Below are 6,609 nucleotides of genomic sequence, written 5' to 3' on the forward strand. Positions count from 1 at the left end.
CTCCGCAAGAGATGAAAGTTGGGCCTTGCATTGGATGCTGCAGATCTCTCTCTCTCTCTCTCTCTCTCTCTCACGCACACGCACACACACACACACACGCACACAGACTTGTTATCACAAAGTAGACAAATCTGTTGGAAAAGTCCTGCTGAAGACGACTCTACATCCAACAAGAACCCTCGATCTGATAGCCTGCATCCCGGTGACCTCTCGTGGATCCAATGTCAGCCCTGCCATTCCTGCTTCTAGCAGCTCGACCAGCCCATCTTTGACCCGGTGCAGGTGGAATTTTCTAGCATTGAATCTACCTGGTCCAGCTTTGCAAGGCGAAGGGCAAGCAACTCGATGTTGCAGGCTTGCCGCGAGAGAGAGAGAGAGAGAGAGAGAGAGAGAGAGAGAGAGAGACATCACCTGTGTGTTGCTCACCGGGTAGTTCTTTTGTCAAGGCCGCTGGGATACACGAAATGGCGATTCTGCTCTTGTGCCCCTATCACTTTCAGTGTTCCTTTGTTTAATGCCACAACATGAGTCACGCCATCATCGACGGAGATGGAGCAAGTTGCGCCAAGACATTCAACAAGGTACCACAATGGATGTGTCTCTGAGGAAGCAGACACGGGCTTTTAGATTGGAAAGGGTGTTGGACACACTCATCAAGTCAAGGAAAAATAGATGGGGTCACACACTGCACCATGGACGGGTATGACGAGTGGGGAAATATGGAGTTTGCACTTGCTTTTTTTTATAGCAGGGACGTCAAGTGACGGTCAAAAAAGGTCTGCAGGTGTTACAATGACCATGAAAAGATTCTATCGAATAGAATGAGAGAGACCACATATGTCTCCTATGATCTTTTTAAATGCTCAATGAAAGTTAAGCAGGTAGGGCGGCCATAAGCAAGTAAAAGAGGAGTGTGAACAGCTACGGGACAAGCTATTGGGGGGAGGGGTGTACACGAACGGGTACCTTGTGCATAGAAAACACACCTAGCATAAACAAATGTATATAGTGTGTTGGCTTTGTTGGTAGTACCCAGGTTCTTACCCTTGACAACAGGCATCCTTGGCATGGGTGGTGTACAAGAGCATTAAGAATTCAATTGAATCTAGGACTTGTGAGGGTTCCAATGATAAATCTTTAGGCTCTAAGTGGATTCTCAAGTCTCGAACTAGAGCTTGAGCCTTCTAGGTTCTAGGTTGTTAGTCAAGGCTCGAACTAGAGCTTGAGCCTTCTAGGGTAGTTGTTCATCAAGGCTCAAACTATAGCTCGAGCCTTGCTTTCTATGATCAAGAACTTGTTGCAACTTGTTTCTTGTGAGAATTGTTGAAAGAAACTTTTAGCTCAGCATGAAATTTAAGATGTTTTCATTTTGGTTGGGAAAGAATTCTCAAATCCTAGTTATGTATCACTAGATAATTTATGCTAGTTCTCATCTCACGTACTAAACTATGACATAAAGTAGCCTCATGAGCTTCTATGAAGCCTCGAGGAACCATATATCTAAGGAAGCATTGTTGGATTGCCATGTTGATGGGAGAGGGCATGTGGCCTCTTGCCCTACACTTGCACATGAATATGTAAGCAACCATAGAAGACCTACATGGACGCGTGCCTTGCATAGAAAATGGACTTGTTGTAAACTAGCCTAGCAAGCATGTTATCTCTTTTGTTAGTACTTGGATGCCTACCTTTGACAGCGGGTAACCCTTGAATGGGTGGTGTACAATGACATCAAGAATGTAGTTTAATTTGGGAGTTATAAGGGGTCAAATATCCATCAGTCAAATTTTTTCACGATCGATAAATAATGAGGTTGGGTTTCAAAGCCTTGAGAGATGAGGAGAATGTGACAGGGCATCAAGCTGATAAATGATTGAACTTAGTAGAGTTTGTAACGTTGGCTTTAAACTTTAAAACTAATATTGATTTTGATGAAGTTTGTAACATTGTTGTTAGCTTTGATGGAATTTCTTCATGAATAATTTGAGTGTTTGGTGTTGGCCGTTCCTCCAGGCTCTAGGTAGGTCCTTAAGGCTTGAATTATAGCTCAAGCCTTGTAGGATCTAGGTGGTTTCTCAAGGCTCAAACTAATGCTAAAGCCTTGTTTCCTGCGAGAATTGCAAAAAAAAAAACTTCTATCTCAACATGAATTTAAGGTTGTTTTCTTTCTGCTTGTAAAAGAATTCTCGAGTCCTAGTTATATATCACTAGATGGTAACGTTCATGACAATTATCCTCATACATCCTAAACTATGACCTAGAACAACCTCATAAGTTTCTATGAAGGGGGCACCACATACCTAAGTAGGTGTTGTTTGGAGCACGTGATTTCCATGTTGATGAGAGAGAGCATGTGGCCCATTTCCATACAATTGCACATGATACAATGACTCCCAAGTGGAAGCTCAAGAGTCCCACTTTCTTATACCAAGAGGTCTTTTTCTTCTTGTTTTCAATTTTGATTTTCTTACTTCTGCACTTTTCTATTTTGGATGTTTAAGCTAACCTCAAATACTTAGTGGAATCTTTCAATCGTGAGTGGCTCATGAAGCCTTAATCTCTAGTTCAAAAACTTACATGTTCCTTGGTACACTTTCCCAATATGTTTTTAAAACCAAGAGGTTATGTTTAAATAGCTACATTGTGTGCTTGTTGGCTATCAATGAGAAGGTGGAGTAGAATACATTTCATAGCGTGAATCACTAAAACATCACATTCGTTTGTAGAGGAGGCACCACATACCTTGCTAAGTACTACTGGCCCTTGCCTTCCAATTGTATATGACTAGGTATGAGGAAAAGAATAATTCTCTTTTTGTTATGTCCTATATGCAAAATGGCAAGAAAGAATCCAATAAGATCCTACATTTCTTGTAGATTTGTACAAGAATTTGCATTGTGGGGTTTTCTCTTGTTTCATCTCATAGTATCTAGTATGCCATTATTTCAGTCAAAACCCATATTATAGCATGGATTTTGCATGGTGGGTGGCTTCTCGAGCATCAAATTAGACTAGACACGACTTGTCTTCACAAAAAAGTAACATAATTTTCTCTTTAAGAACAACATCAACTCTCATTCATTCCATTTCAATGTGTGAGAAAATTGGAAAGTTTATAGTGGTGCTCATAGGCATTTTTCAACAAAATTTTATATTACTTCCTGTTTTGTGACATACCTCTACATCATGATCTTTTGTGTGGGGGAGACCACATACCTAGCAAGGTGTTATTGATCCGTGTTGGTGTAATCTTCACAAAAAATACTAGAAAAGCCTTTTTAGCTTAACATCAACTTTGATTATTCCACATATATTTGTGAGAATATTTCTATATTCCTAGTGATGTTCATAGAAAGTTTTGAAACAAAGTCTTGTATTATTTCCCACATTGTGACATACCATATGATCATGAGCTTTTGTGTGGGAAGAACCACATAACTAAGTAGGTGATATTGGGGTGAGTAACATTGGAATTGATGGGGGGTCAATGGCCAATATGTAGTCTCTCCCAACAATCTTAGGATCTTGAGCACTATATGGAAAAGGGTAAGAGAAAGAACCCTCTTCCTGCATACAAGTGTCGGAAACTTCTTCTCATTTTGTATGCTCAACTTGCCTTTGGCCTTTGGGTTGTTTGTTGTCATAGTGAGTATTCTAGCTGACACACATTTCAACATTTTCTGTTGAGTAAAATCAAGTTTTGGTATTTGTGCTTGTAGAAAAATTATTCCTTGGGACCATAAAAAATAAATCCTCTATTCTTTCATTATTGTGAAAAATAAATAGCAATGCTTTCTCTATCACAAACTAGCACATTTCAAAATTTAGTTTCGTAGGACAACTAATCCAAGCTTCCAAAGGAGTGGCATTTAACATGGTAGCTCTCACAAGTAACCATCCAAGGCACTCAAAGTTTCTTCAAGCTCTACTTCTACTTCTAGGGCAAGGCAAAGCTATGTTCACTTTACAATTCTGACATCAAGGTTTCCAAAGTTCTTTGTATACTTTTGATCCCAATTTAAAGATCAATGTTTTCACAAGTCCTCCATACACTCTTCAAACTATCCCATCAAAATGTAATATCTATGAGTCTTAGTAGAACTTAACACCCAATCATTGACAACAATGCAACATTTGCTCTAGATGTTGACACGAATGTTTGACAACAATGCAACCCAACACAATGCAAATTGAACTCTAGAACTTGACACCAATTTTTGAAAACAATGTAAACTAAACTTTATAGCTTGACACCAATGGTTGATAACATTGCAACCTAGTACATTGTGACCAACGCTCAAGAGATTGGCTAGCAAATATTTGTCCCAAAATTGTGAATTTTTCCCAGAATTCCTAAATATGTCTTTGTGCGAGCTTCATTTTTTACCTCCATGGTACGTGCCTATTAAAAAACCAAATCACAAGAGAAATTTGAGAAAATAGAGTTAAATTTCAAACTAGTCTTGCTTTGTGGGCCTTGCTATATAGCATCTACAGAATAATCATGCAGTGCACATCAATTGCGATCGAATCCAGCTTATTGAACTTAGGGTTTAGATTCTAGAAGCCACTACTAAAGGACATTTATGTTACCTGCGTTCGTCTTCATTTCAACTTTTGTAATGTCAGTCTGATCGTACAACTTATTCAAGGCAAGGTTGTTATAGTGTTGGAGGTTTGATCTGTGAGTACAAATTAATTATCATCGTAAAGTTGTTGATGTAGCCATGCACATGGCTTCATCTATAATACATGCACCCAAGGTACAATTGATCTCATCTAAGGCTGATTTCTCTCACGAATTATGTCAAGAACTGAAGCAATTCAGGGTCCGCTGCATGTCTTACAAAGCGTGACATGTTGTACAAAGTTGCATGTAGCTAGTGGACCGAGCTTGTGATATGAAATGTGTTTCAAAGCTCCCGTGTGTGACTACAAACTAGGGGTAGCTGGGCAAGATCACCGAGCAAGAGAACACATTTGTTGTTGAAGGGATCTGCCAATAAAATGCTTGTTATGTTGAAATTTTTTCTTACGATAAGGTCCAAAGTCGTTCGGGTTAACATGGATGGCTCATTTGTATTTATAATATCTACCTCTTTTATGTCCAAATATTGCTCATCGGTCTCATGAATAGAAAGGGGATACTGTTGATTCATGATTGGTATCTTGAAGTGGTAATGGACTCTAGATGCAATGGTGCTAAGTCTTGTCGCTGTCGCTCTGATGGCAAAGTGACCAACAATAATACAAAAGTGAGGGAACCAAAAGTGTCTATTTCATTTTTCTGTTGATCTCGTTTATCGCTATATATGTCAAGTATGCCATCGTACAAGAAAAACATATTTCTAGATTGTGAGCAAAGATGTCACAATATTGCATGCTCGAGCTCTGATCTTTATACAATGCAATAATTTCAAACCATGACCTAGCCGATAAGCTAGTTTCAAGTTGGCCCACAATTTTCTCAGTAGCCTGCTGAGAACTTCATACTAACACCTAGTACGAAAGAAACGAGGACATATATAATATGGGTTCAATTATTTAGACACCTAGTATGGTATCAATTATTTAGGGCTAAAGTAAAGTTGCACAAGGTGAATTCATTACTCTAATACACCACAGCATTCACTACTCGTGTATTCACTATTGTAATACATCCCATGCATTGTCTAACAATCATATGCAACGAGTTGCGTGTGTAACTAACATGTGTAGATGTTGATCGACATCGAGAGTATACTTTTGAAAATGAGATCCAAATAAACCAAAGCAAGGGAAGTAATGCGCTAAAACAAGCAAATAGATAAAGCATGAATGAAGTGCAACAATAAATGAGGTGCTTCACTAACCTGCAATGTTGTACTACTCCTTTTTTATTGTCTAATCTATAGGCCGATATTTGAGTAAAGCTACCAAAAAGAAATGTGAATAGTTAAATATATCATCTTGCAATGAAACATCATAGACTGAAAGTGAAAAGTATAGAATGCATGTCATACAGAGGCGCCATACAAAAGTATGGTAGAGAACTGGTACTCTTGTCTCTCTAGAAAATTATAAGAAACGGAATTCGTGCCCTTCCCGATAGCGTTTATGTATTGCGCCAAGCAAACACATGTGCATGGGAAATTGGATGCAGATTATGGATCTTGCAATGTTGTCGAGTTGGACTTGCGCTTGTGCAATTAGAACGTTCTGTGTTGTGAATATATGTGCTTCCTACCATACACAAAACACGCAACCGTAACTTTATGTTGTATGTCCTCTGATCAGTATTACCTTCTCTCTCTCTCTCTCTCTAACACACACACACACACACACACACACTATTAAAAGTTTCTTCGGTTAGCAATTATGTCTTCTTGCCTCCTTACTGACTAACCCGCTTTATGTATCATGCTTCCTAACTACACATGATAATGGGAATCTTGAGATCAGTGGCCCCCTGGAGGAAGGCACTATATTCAGTCTTCTCATCAATAATCCAAACGTGCATCTTGCGAACTACTATCACGTAACACTTATGGGCATTAGAATAGGTGGCGTTCGGGTGGATATCATTCACCTTCAAAACAAAGCCAAAAAGTGGTGTGGACGTTGTTATAT

The sequence above is a fragment of the Adiantum capillus-veneris genome, chromosome 28 (genome assembly GCF_014529385.1).
Source record: "Adiantum capillus-veneris isolate H3 chromosome 28, ASM1452938v2, whole genome shotgun sequence".
In the NCBI taxonomy this organism is placed as follows: Eukaryota; Viridiplantae; Streptophyta; class Polypodiopsida; order Polypodiales; family Pteridaceae; genus Adiantum; species Adiantum capillus-veneris.